This window comes from Setaria italica, chromosome IX (assembly GCF_000263155.2).
Source record: "Setaria italica strain Yugu1 chromosome IX, Setaria_italica_v2.0, whole genome shotgun sequence".
Classification (NCBI taxonomy): domain Eukaryota; kingdom Viridiplantae; phylum Streptophyta; class Magnoliopsida; order Poales; family Poaceae; genus Setaria; species Setaria italica.
The window spans coordinates 31,855,329-31,869,614 of record NC_028458.1 but is presented as its reverse complement, the minus strand read 5'-3'; positions in this window follow the sequence as shown (position 1 = coordinate 31,869,614).

Here is a 14,286-nt window from a genome sequence, read left to right as displayed (position 1 = left end):
CGAACCAAAAATCACTGTTGTTGAAAAAGCTCTAAGGTCAAGATATACATTAAACTCTCAAGGTACTATTGGTTTTGATAATGATATCTTTAATTGCCTATGTTCAACCAATAGTATGGATCATATATTAAATTCTATGCCTTGCACCTATGTTTATCATGTTGATAGGCTAGAGTTTCTTGAGAATGATAAAGTGGCAATGCTAGTGTTTGAACCTAATGATTTTATACCTTCAAAACCTTTGCCTTGTGGAGATCTTCGTGCTATGCAAGAAACATATTCTATATTTAATTGCACCATGATATTCTTTTGCGAATCATTCGTGGTTGTGATTATGGATGCTTATGTTTACAATAAGTTTTGCAAATCTCGATCTTGCTTTACGCTAGGTCAAGCAAATGATCTTAAAAGAGCACTTGCCGGATGATTGCTTGAATTTCACAAATCATGCAGGAACATGAGATCTAATTGATGTGGAGAAGTCATGCTAGAAGAGTTGCAAGTTGGATCATCAACATCTTAGGTTGAACGTTGCTGTTGTAGTCAATTTTCTACCCATGATCAGAGATGTACAATAGAAGAAAATTAGATATTCAGAATTTCCATCAAGTCTTCTTTCCAACACATCAAGAATTGCTAATTTTGGAGATCCGTACGAAGAGTTATGATTAAATCTTTCAATGTTGCGCGTTCTGAAATCAGCTCGGGACATAACACAGTGCCGGAGTAAAACGGATGTGACTCTTTCATCCAGAGTTCATTTTGGGTGAATGACCACTTGTTGGAAAGTGAATTTGATGCACTTTGCAATGGAGTAGAAATTTGGTACATGTTCTATACTGAACGCAAGGGAATTCAATGGAGAAGAGGCAGCAACAAAGAACGACAAAGAAGGAAATGATGACGTGAGAGAAAATAGCTTGGACAAGTCTTCCATTGAGCCTAAATGACCATGTATAGTATGGCAAGTGAGTGAAAGCTGCATGGATGCCTTTAAATCTTACATAAAGAACCATGGCTTTGTGACAACGAGAAGGTATGTGAGAAAGTTGAGCTCTATGACTTTAAATAAAGCGCTTTTTGGGAGACAACCCATTCTTTGAGTTTTGTTTCTTTTAGAAAATGGAAAAAAAGAGAGCACATCACCATCTCATGATGATTAACTTGTGGTTAATTAATCTAGGCTTTGTTTTATTTCTAGACCATCATCATGTTCATGTTCATATTTATTTTTTTCTGCATGCATTGCATTTTGCTATCATCATAATGTGTGCACCCTAGTCTTACCTTGCACCTTCTTTGCATTCTAGTCATGCTTCGCATATAGTTGGCTTGGTTGTTCTTTATGCTTTATGATGAATACTTTCATATCCATGCTAGTGCTTCATGGGAATTTTTCTTTAGCAATCTTGTGTAAACGTGGTGTTCAAACTTGATTGCAAACCATTATCATTCAGTTTAATAAACCTTGCTAGCTATCCATCTTGTTTTCATACTGCATTGGCTAGTTTATAAGTTTTGCAATGTGCTTTATTTTTCTTGTGCTATAAAGAATTATTGATCTTAGGATAGACATAGGGTTTTGACCTTGGTTAATTAATCTCTATAGCTATGGAGAAATTCAGCAACCTAGTTGTAAACATGGTGTTTAGAACTAGGTGTAAACATTATCTTTGCTTATATGCCTTCCTCTCATATGCATACACATCTTGCACTCACGTACACCCATTAGGCTTTTACCTTTCTTTTCACTAGACTAATTATGCCACAAGTTAAGAATCTTAGGATGTGTTGTTGATTTGTTGGCAATTGTTTCTACTCCCAATCGTCATCCTGGGGGTAGTATGTGCACTTAAATTGTTTTGCAGGCATGAAGAAGATTCTCTCACAAATAAAAGAAGATAAATAAGAGGGATATAATTCGATGGAAATCAGATTTGGAGGCAACAAAATTCGAAGCACCATAGCCCCACCAATCTTCTCCCGAGATGAAGTTCTATGGTAACTGAGAGGTGCGACCAAAGGGGGAAAAAGCCATCACTTCGGTAAAAGCAAGAGGAATAAAAATTGGAGGAATCAGATACAAGAAGGGGCTAGGCCGATCGGCCTAGGTGGTTTTCACCCCTGAACGCTCTGAATTTTGGCGTGAATGATCCTCCAGAGGAATAAAATAATTTTTTGGTGAAGTTTGAAGATTTTGGTACTTACCTCCACAATTTATTTTTCTTCCTTTCTCATGCTCGAGGACGAGCATCGTCTAAGTATGGGGGAGGAGTCATCGCATTATCTCTTACTACTGCTGAGAAAAGTACTATGCTACAAGAAGTCCTGAGGAACAAAAAGAAAAAATGTAGGAAAAGAAAGAAAGAAAGAAAAAGAAAAAGGAAAAAATAAATAAAGAAGAAAAATAATAAAGTGCTCCTCAGTTCTTTGAGCTTCATTAAAAAGTTCCTAGTGCTTTCAAGATTAAGGATTGATCCATACTCATTTTCCAACCATGTGCAATCCAATAACGAGAACTTTATTTGTGCCTCGAGATCATTCATTTGCTACTTGCACATGTCCACCTATCTAAATGTGTGTGTTCCATCTCTCTCCCTCTCCAACATTTATTTTCCATAGCCTTTTTGACAAGCCTCAATAAATCCAGTAGATCTCTCTCTTAGTTTGACAATATTTTAGATATAATATTTTGCTAGGATTGTTTTTACCTACCAAGCTGCACATAAGCCTTCCACTTTCATAAATGAGTAGAATAGGGTGAAAATAATCTAGTATAGGATTGAGTGACTTGATGAGATGAGTGTTTCTATGAACTTTTGCAAGAAAATCTCACTTATGTTGGATATGCATCTTTTTGAAAAACTCTTCACGATGAAACAAGGTAAGGGTCTCAAGTTCACTTAAATTTGAAGAGAATTGCATTTAATTTATTGCGGCATGTTCTTTATTGCTAGTCTATCTTCCGTAATGAAAAAGAAGTCGGTCACAACTTAAACTCTAATGCTAAACACTTGAGAGAGAGGTATAACTGAGTGCAGGAATGACATCGGAGGGCAACGTTGATTTCCTTGTAAGCAAGGATTGACTTACTCGAGGACGAGCAAGGTTTAAACATGGGACGATTGTTGACGCTCATTATTGAGACACTTTTTGTGCCATTTAACTAGTGTTTTCAGGCATATTCTTATACTAACCCGCCACTTGGCACTTGAAATAACCCATATTCGCATATGTGTTGTGTTTTGGACCATATTGCAAAATTATAGGAAATATGACATAAATGAAGGGTTTCTGTACAAGTTGGATTTAGGCCCAAACCTTGGATATTGGAAGGCCCAGACATGAACATTGAACTGCAGGCCCGCAAGAAGAGTTGAAACTTGCACAGGCCATATCTTCCTCATCCAAACTTTGATCGGGGCGAATTTACAAGGAAAATTGCATAGCTCGACGAGATCTACAACTTTTGTATAAAGTTCTTAGGCATTGGAGGCCAAAACAAGGCAAGCTGATCAGCCCAGAGGGGTCCAGGCTGATCAGCCTGGCCCGTTTCTGGCCCCGATCGTCGCGCTCTTTCACCAGGAGGAAGCCTGCGACGTCCCTAGGGTTATTTTCTAGATACTTGGCTTCGAAGGCACCCCAACTGACGCCGCCAACTATAAATACCCAAGATATCCAACAAGGAGGAGAATCCCCGACGAGTTTAGACCTAGCCACCACCACCACAAGATGAAAAATAGAGATTAGATCAGATCACCGTGACAACCAACGCCGGCAGGAGTTAGGAGACGAAAGGAAGCCCTCGGGCCGATCAGCCTGAGGAGCCCTAGGCCGATCGGCCTAGGGTGTTCCTGCACCCCTCGCCACCATCTTCGGTGACGACGTTCTCCAGAGTCTCTTTCACCCCTTTTTGCGTCAATCTCTATAATATGTGTTCTGATCAGCCCATATTCTTAGTAGAGTTTGTGGTAACCATGGTGATTAGCTTAACTCTGCGGATGCTTTGATATAGATGTGTGAGTGAGGTTGTTGAGTACCCCTGCGTAGTGACGGTATGCAGGGGGAAAGAGCGGAGCGAGCACGTAACCGCTATGAAGCTAGTGAAGGCAACGCCCCTTTTGTGTAGTAGATGCATATTCATGTGAACCTAGATCCTAGGGAGGGAACGCATATCTATCTCTATAATCTATCTTGTATCAGCCCTTGCTTCTTATTCCTTGTTTAGTTTAGATTAGTTTGTCTATCTACACAACCCATATTGCCTGATTTCGTTAGTAAGATTAGTATAAAGTGAGAGCTAGCAATCCACCTGTTCCATGGATTCATAAACCTTGGGAGAGTACTCTAAGGGAGAAGCTACAACTGATCTGTGCGCTTGCGGTTCACGAATTGGCGCACTAACTGATGTCAACACACATCGAGGATCTACGCTGCACCGAGTAACCCTGCAGCGAGTCTACACGAGGACGGAGCGCTTGATCTGTAAGTTCATAGATTGGATCTGTTATAGTTTGGGTTACATCTTGTGCAGGAAGGTTACGTGCTTAGAAGTTTTGGTTACATCTGCTTTGCTTACACTGATTTTACACGTCGTTTACATGAGTATGTTGCGGGTTACGCTTACCTGTTTGAATCTAGAATTTGGTTACATAGTAGTAGCAATGAGTTACATAATATGCCTCATGTTAATATCTGGTAGATTTAAATGCATATTTCCATCAGATTTGGTCTATCCATGGTGATTCCGACGAAAATGATGGCAACAATTACGGCGTCGGTAACTTCCTTGGCATGTCGACATGGAGAATTAGGTTTCCGGATGGCGACATCAAGGCAGGGATGATGATGACGTCGTGGAATAATTTTCTCCAACCCCTTCTCCATTTTGCCGTGGTTAGATCCCACCATGATGAAAGGCTTGTGAGAATAATTCTGCCCCTCGAGCTGATGTTGATCAGTCTTGGGTTGGGTAGATTGGGATCAGTCTCTCTTCTTTATCAATGGCAGAAAGAGGAAGAAGAAACACGTAAGAAGGAAGAAGATTTTGCTCGGTCCAGCCTACAGGGATGTTGGTCGTCATTTTTTGAGCGCTTGTTCTCAACCTACTTGCTGAGCGTATGCCTGTGCGGCCTTCTACATGAATCTTTATACATGTTTGAGATTGAGATTTGTAGCTGCATGACGCGTGAGTACAATGTAGATGAAGTGTTGTGTGACATGATGACGTACTCAGCTTTCATTTAATACAATTCTTCCTTTGCTCTCAAAGAAAAACTGCTAGTACTGAAATAGTTTATGTTATCCGTTAATGATTTAGACAGTATACAATCTCAAGAAAGAAACGCCGCATCGACTTTCCAGACATACACTGTCACTTGACTTGCTGCAAAATATAAATTAAAAGTAAACCTGCTTTCTCACGGTTCATCGTTCATCGGACGCAACTTGTATTAAAACACAGATAGCACATTACATCTCAATTTTACAAACTCCCTGAGTAATATGCAAATTACAACCAGCAGCCTACTGTTCTTCTTCCTCCTCGGGACCAAGTGCCGAAGCCGCTTCAGTGATTGCCAGACTGCAAGGGAACTTTAAGCCTCCAAACCCGTCTGTCCAAATCGAAGGGCGGACTCCAAACATTGGGAAGCTGCAAGAAATTCTTGGTAAAAGACCATCAGCTGCTGGCCGCTTCAATTTAGCCCCGCAACCACCTGCTTCCTCCATGGATGTGAACCATCCAACCCTAGAAGATCCAGAACGCAGCACGAGCTCCCACTGAACAAGCACCAGCAACTCCCCCAAAGAGGCCACCCCAAAAAAAGAGTCACATCCGCCGGCAACCAAATGGACCCAAACCAACCTCACAGGACAAAACGAGAAGAAAACCTTACCCGAAACATCCCAGAGAAGCAAAATCCACCCCACCGTGCCGCCGTCCCTGACAACCGGCAGGAGGAACACAAGCTACAGAGGAACAAACACCGTCTCTTCCATCCCAAAGCGAACGAAATCGATGGCTTCACTCTCCCGGCAAACCCTAGCTCCGCCATTGAACACCGACGATGAGTAAGACGTAGCCCTAGATAGACTCCTACCTAACCCATATACATCCACACACCGATTCCACGGCCCACCTCCCTCTCCGACGCCGGACTGGTCGCCGGAGAGGAAAGGAACCAGCGGAATCGCCGCCGGAAATGGCTTCCGCATCGAGTTCGCCCTTTTCGCCTCTCTGCACTGTAGATGGGGACAAGGATGAGAAGGGGAGCCTCGACAAAATGCTACTTTCTAAACAGGCAAAAGTATTTCAATGTTCCCTAATCACCTAAGCACACTCATCCAGAGTAAGCACACTCATCCGGAGTAATCCAGCTTGTCGCTATTCACGTCATATTCAAGAGAACGCTACTCCCTCCATTTTAAATTGCAGGTCATTTTGACTTTTCTAGATCCACAAATATAATTATGCATCTAGACATACACTATATCTAGGTTCATAGTAAAAAATATGCATCTAGATAAATTAAAACGACCAACGGGCAAAGCCTTCTAAGCAGGCAATTTCAGGCCAAACACCCAATCTTAAGCTCACAGGAATTTCCAATGACATGGCGATAAGTTCACAGAAACTTCCATGTCTTAGCAAGCGAATGTTTTGTCCGGTCATAGACTAGCTCGAGAAAGAAACGCGCACTTCAACTTGCCAGACTTCCACGTCAGCTGGCCATCCTCCGAGCAAAAAAAAAAACCATCATACTTGCAGTTCATCAGACACATGACAGAATGCTATTTTGTATTTTCTAACCAGGCAACAACATGTGGTTCCTAACCAACTAAGCTTTTATCCTGCTTGTCGCAACTCATTTCAAACGGCCGTGCTTCACTACTAATCTTCATCAGGAGATATCTTCATCAATTCCATTGCCTTACTGCAAAAATCCAAATGAATGACAAGAATATCAACTACTCAACTTCCTTGACGAAATTAGTCGATCATCTTAATATGGCATACAGAAAGAAAACTACTGTTCGATTGTGTGAACTCATGTTGCCGTGCCGGTCATTCGGGTCCCAATTGCTATCATGACAAGAGTACATTGCCAATATACTGCCATTTTCGGGGAACATATTCTGAAGAGAAACAAAATGCAGGTTACCTTAGCTCTCTCTCGATCTCCTCATTTTCAGTATCCAATTTTTGTGCATCCAGGAGAGCGTCACATGCTTGCTTGTATTCCTGAACATAGCATATCCAGGCGGATAGTTAAGACAACCACACTCAGCTAGATCTAGATGTCAAGTTAAAGAACAGATTGGCAAGCTCATAAGTGTATCCCACCTTGAGTAGCATGTGAGCTGTAGCCTGACGATAGCAAGCCTTTGCCCAGTTAGGTCGCAGCATCCCGCATTGGTAAGCATCTGATTGGGCGCCTTGGCCATCACCCATTTTCAGTTTGCAGAGGCTCCTGTTGGAATATAGGATAGCATCTGGTCCAGTACAATCTATCACCTATGGTCAAGGATGTGTTAGGAAACACAGTATGCTACTCGCTAGCACACAAAAATAATCACGTAAACAGGATCACTTGCGAGTAGATGATCATAGATTATACCTTCGCTCGTCGCGCGTCGCAGCGGAAGTCTTAATGAAGCGCGAGTGGTCGATCCGATCGACGTCGAGGAAACAGTCGTACAATCTGACGAAGTGCGCAACCGAGCGCACCTCTATGGCAGTCCACACGTACGGGATGGGATGACGAACCGGAGCGTGCTAGCACTCCACGGCACATACTCGGAGATCCCCGCGATCAACCTTTGATCTGGGAGGGAAGACTGCAGCAGCGCACCAGGCAGGTGCATGATGCGGCGGCGGCGGCGGCGCACTAGGCAGTGCGTGCGGCAGGGTGTAGGTGAATTAGCCCTAGGGTTAATCACCTCTCTGGCCGGTGATTAGATATATAATGCTTTCTTAATGGGTTAGCACGTTCTTATTGGACCAGACCCTCTTGGGCATCTCCAACAGTCTCCCACTTGCACAAGAGTTAATTATACAAGTATCCATGTGTTCCAGTCTCTTAAATATGTGACCCCGTAGGTTCATGCAACCAACCGACATGACTCGAAAACAATTTTCGATCAACAGTTAGCATTGGCCTCTAGCAAGGCGTACTGACTCCCGAAGGCTCACGAAGATCATATCTTGCATAACTTGTAACACTCACCAATATTATATCCTTCCACCACACGACACCTAGCCAAGTATAAGGCGAATGAAGTGTTACCCTTATTCTTAGCCATTTCTCACTCAGCGAAGAATTTTTCTGATCAACTAACCTTTGGTTGAGGCATGACCATGCACTTTTAGCTCATCACATTGAGAGGGCCCAGAGGAGTCTCTCCCTGAAACGGGAGGGGCAGATTCCTTCTTGACTTCGTACACCCTGCGACTTGCTTCAACCACATCCGGAAGCTGCTTTTATAACTACCCAGTTACGGAATAGCATTTAGCAACCCCAAAATGCGATGCTCCACAATCCGGGACTCTGCACCGATCTCAGGTCAAAGGATGTAATATGAGTGCCGTTACGAGACTCACCGATAGCAGTGTATTTGCGGTGTCTCGTAGTGGGTCTATCTGACACCGTGTTCCTAACACGTGCCTACATTGTTGGCGCAATATCCCATATTGCCATGACCTATGAAACAAGATCATCCACCCAACACATGTACCAGCTTATCTCTACGTCACAGTCCCGCATGACAGATGGAAGCTAGGGATCATTTTTAGTACAATGTCAATATTGTATCATGGAGTTTCACTAATGAATCACATATTCGCTAATCACATATAATGACAAAGTTATGGAACATATCACTGAAAAATGCAGATTACAAACGTTGACATGATGTCATCATCTTATGACTACCTTTATGGAATACATCATCATAAGCCTCCTGCTAGTGCTAGTCAGTTATGCTAGCATCTCATGCCTATTGACTTCGTATGCATCTCATACTTTGCTTGTGGGAGTGGTTTAGTCAATGGATCTGCAATGTTCAGGTCGGTGTGCACCTTGCATATCTTCACATTTCCACGATTGATGATTTCTCGAATCAGGTGATATCGTCGTAGTATGTGTTTGGACTTCTGGTGCGACCTAGGCTCCTTTACCTGTGCGATAGCACCACTATTGTCACAATAAAGGTCTATCGGATTGGAGCAACTAGGGACCACGCCCAACTCAGAAATAAATTTTCTGATCCATACAGGTTCCTTTGCAGCTTTCAAAGCTGCAATATACTCAGCTTATGTTGTCAAATCTGCATCTGTTTCTTACTTGGAACTTTTCCAGCTCAATGCCCTACCATTGAGGCAGAAGACATATCCCCATTCAGATTTGCTATCGTCCTGGTTAGTTTGGAAGCTAGCATCGGTGTAACCATTTACAACGAGCTCCTCCGAACCTCCATAGACTAGGAAGATATCCTTAGTTATTCGGAAGTACTTAAGGATATTTTTTACTACAACCCAGTGACCATCACCCAGGTTGGATTGGTACCTGTTCGTAACACTTAGAGCATAAGAAATGTTTGGGCGCGTGCACAACATGGCATACATGATCGAGTCAATAGCCAAAGCGTATGGCACCCGACTCATCCTCTCTTGCTCAACAGGAGATGACGCACACTGAGTCTTGCTCAAGGTTACACCATGTGACATAGGTATGAATCCTTTCTTGGAATCATTCATGTTGAACCTATTCAACACCTTGTCAAGGTACATGCTCTGGCTCAATCCAATTAAGCATTTAGACCTATCTCTATAGATCTTTATACCTAGTATGTAGGCTGCTTCTCCAAGGTCCTTCATAGAGAAACTCTTTCTCAATGTGGTCTTGACATCCTCCATAAGTAGAATGTCATTCCCAATTAATAGTATGCCATCCACATACAAGATTAGAAACACGAGTGCGCTCCCACTAACTTTCTTGTAAACACATACCTCTTCTTTATTCTTAGAGAAGTCAAACGATTTTACTACCTCGTCAAAATGAAGATTCCAACTCCAGGATGCTTGCTTTAGCCCGTATATAGACTTCCTAAGTCTACACACTTTTCTAGCATTTTGCTAGTCGACAAAACCTTCAAGTTGTATCATGCACACATCCTCACTTAGGTTTCCATTAAGGAAAGCCACTTTGACGTCCATTTGCCAAATCTCATAGTCATAATATGCGGCAATTGCTAGAAGGATCCGAATAGACTTCCGCATAACGACGGGTGAAAATGTCTCATCATAGTCAACACCTTCAATTTGACGAAAACCTTTCACTACCAATTGTGCCTTATAGATGTGAACCTTTCCATCAGCGTTTATCTTTTTCTTAAAAATCCATTTACACTCAACGGCTCTCACGCCATCGGGTGGATCAACCAGGTTCCAAACCTGATTCTCTCTCATGGACTCCATCTCGAATCGCATGGCATCAAGCCATCTCCCAGACTCCGGTCCCATTAATACTTCTGTGTATGTTTTAGGCTCCTCATTGTCCAACAATAGGATGTCCTACTGCCCTGTAATCAGTAGCGTGTACTTATCAAGTGCGCGACGTGCCCGTGTTGACCTTTGTGGTTGAGGTTCATCATGTTGGTCAGCAACCATCGCTGATTCATCATGTTGCACCTCATCAATGGGAACTGAAACATTTTCTTGTATTTCTTGAACTTCTTCAAGTTGCACCGTGCTCCCACTAATTTCTTTCAAGAGAAACTCTTTCTCAAGAAAGACAGTGTTTTGAGCAACAAACACTTTGTTCTCTTGACGGCTATAAAAATAGTATCCTTTGGTTTCCCTGGATACCTACAAAGACACATTTATCAGATCTGGGCTCGAGTTTAGTGGGCGTCAAACGCTTCACATAGGCTTCGCAGCCCCAAATCTTCAAGAATGACAAACTGGGACGCTTCCCAGCCCATATCTCATATGGCGTCTTCTCCACAGATTTAGATGGTACACGGTTTAGTGTGAACGCAGCAGTCTCTAGTGCATAGCCCCAAAAATATAATGGAAGATCAGCTTGACTCATCATAGACCTCACCATATCCAACAAGGTTCGGTTCCTCCACTCCGACACACCGTTCCACTGCAGTGTTCTTGGCGGAGTCAGTTGTGGAACAATTCCGCAACTCTTCAGATGATCGCTAAATTCATGGCTCAAATATTCTTCACCACGATCAGATCGTAGGAATTTAGTTATCTTGTCGGTATGATTCTGTACTTCATTTTGGAATTCTTTAAACTTTTCAAAGGATTCTACCTTATTCCTCATCAAATAGATATAGCTATATCTTATTGAAAACCACCTCTTGCGACCAAGCTCATTGGACTGCATACATCTGTATGAACTAGGCCTAATAACTCGCTTGCTCGCTCGCTTTGTCAATAAAGGGAGTTTTAGTCATTTTTCCAAGTAGGCACGACTCGCATATCTTAATCGATTCATAATCGAAAAGGATTGAGAAGACCATCTTTATGGAGCCTCTATGCGTTTCTCGCCTATATGGCCTAAACGACAATGCCACAAGTAAGTAGGATTTGAGTTATCTATGCGAGTTCTCTTATTACTAATGCTATCAATTTCTGCATCTTTTAGATCAAGAACGTAAAACCCATTCACAATGGGACATCTCCCATAGTACATGCCATTCATAAAAATGGAACAACACTTGTTCTTTATTATTAATTCATAACCATCATCCTCTAAATATGAGGAGGAAATAATGTTCTTATTCAATGCAGGAACAAAATAACAATTATTGAGTTCTAGCACTAATCCAGGAGACAATGACAATGGATAAGTGCCGATGGCTAACGCAGCAACCTTTGCTCCATTCCTGACGCACAAATCCACTTTGTCTCTCGCAAAGCGTCTAATTATTTTCAGCCCCTGCAATGATTTGCTAGTGTGAATCATTGCACCAGTATCAAATGCCCATGCATTATTAGAACACATAGCATGATTAATTTCAGTAATATTAATACCTTAAGCGGAGGTCGCACCTCCTTTCTTCTTTTTTATCTTTCAAGTACTCCTTGCAATTCCTTGACCAATACCCCTTAGCACCACAGTGAAAGCAAGCATCGTCAGGGGAGGCACCAGCTTTCTTTTGTTTTTCTTTGGCCTTGGATGCCTGCGCGGAAATCCCACTTTCAGCAGGTTTCTTAGCCTTCGCTGGGCACTTACGCTTCTTACCCTTCTGAACTGTCATCACATGACTAGAAGTCTTCCTAAGACTTGCCTCTGCTGCCTTAAGCATCCCATGCAACTTGGTCAGCGATTTCTTCAAATCATTCATGTGATAATTCAGGATGAATAGCTCAAAGCTAGCAGGCAGGGACTGCAGTATCACATCGGTGGCGAGATCATCATCGAGGGGAAAACCTAGTCTCTGCAAGCTCTCAATGTACCCAATCATCTTAATCACATGAGGGCTGACTGGAGCACCTTCAGCAAGCTTGCAACCAAATAGGGTCTTTGAGGTATTAAACCTGTTAACCCTCGCCTGGTTTTCGAACATGCCACGTAACCCCACGATCATATCGTACAAGTTAGTGCTCTCAAATTGCTTCTGTAGCTCAAAGTTCATGCAAGCAAGCATGAGGCACTGCACATCCACCGCATCATCATTATGCTTCACATAAGCACGATATGCACTAGTGGTGTGCGGGGTAACGCGTATCGAGAACGTACTCTATTTCCTCTCGTCTGAGAACAATTCTTAGGTTCCGATTCCAATCAACAAAGTTTGTTCCGTTCAGCTTATCTCTATCTAGGATCGATCGCAGATTGAAATTTGATGCACTCGACATTTTCTGCAACAGTAAGATATGCAATGGTTAGCACTTTTTTTATTAACACTTTTAACGAAAGAATTCCTGCTATATTGTGCAAACATCCCCCGACATTGCATAGAAGGACGAGATCCAATGTTCCCTATGATACTAGTGAGCTTTGACATCACCGCTAACATTATAGTGAACAAGGTAGGCAACACTTGCCAATCGCATCCAATGCGACTCTCGTTTGTTGGACGACATCATATGTCTAGGCTTCCAACACTTATGCCCCAAAGCCCGAGTCCGACTTGATAGCTCTGTCAATCAAACCAACACTATGCCGTGGTGTCCAACATCACCCGATGGATCAATGTAGAAGATGACACCCTGCTTTGGCAGACCCATCACCTACTAACAAGACCCTAATGGTGCAGCTATTGGAAGGGCATAAAATCTTAATTTTTCGTGAGGGATTTATCATGCTCATCACAGGCAGTGCATAATAATAATCATCACAGATAATCAAATTATTGTGATAGTATGCCCTTTCTTCGTCCAACGAAAATCAACATATGTCAACGACCGCCAGTGCGCACGCTTACGCCGAGACGTTGCATCTTGAGCGCCTTCTCCAAGGTACGATGGTCGTCGAGTCGCTTCACTCGTGTCGAAGAATTACATACTCTAATTCAGCTAATACACGCTAGTAGCTAAAATAAAATAATAAATTACATCACAAGAGTGGCACGTAGGCCGAATAGGAACAACCTCAACCCCGCTGTGATAATTTGTGACACACACGCCACATGAATTTATTATACTCAGATCATCACATGATTTCAAGATCATACCATCACATCATTCTCTGAAAAATGAGTTAAGTGTTTCTACAAACGATGCAACATGTCCCTTTTTTTATTAAAACACCATCTGGTCCCGACAGCCGATAACGGATAGAACAGATTTTCTGCATGCTGCCAACAAGCTAACAGACATGGCGTTCTAGCCGACATAGCCATTCACGCCGCATATCAACTGCTTCGCTACACGAACTCACAACCTTGTGGTCAGTCCCGCGACGCTCGCGCGCTGTCGTAAAGACGGCTAGTTAGCCAGTCACATAATGAGGAACCAAGAATGGAGTAAAACAGTTCAATTCGCACGTAACGTTATTCGACAAAACGATCTGATCTACAACCAACCATGCAAAATTTTTAATCTAGATCAAAACAACACAAGCACAGCCATGGTACCACTGTTAGGAAACGCGGTATGCTACTCGCTAGCACACAAAAATAACTGCGTAAACAGGATCACTTGCGAGTAGATGATCATAGATTATACCTTCGGTCGTTGCGCGTCGCAGGGGAAGTCTTAATGAAGCGCGAGTGGTCGATCCGATCGATGTCGAGGAAGTAATCGTACAATCTGACGAAGTGCGC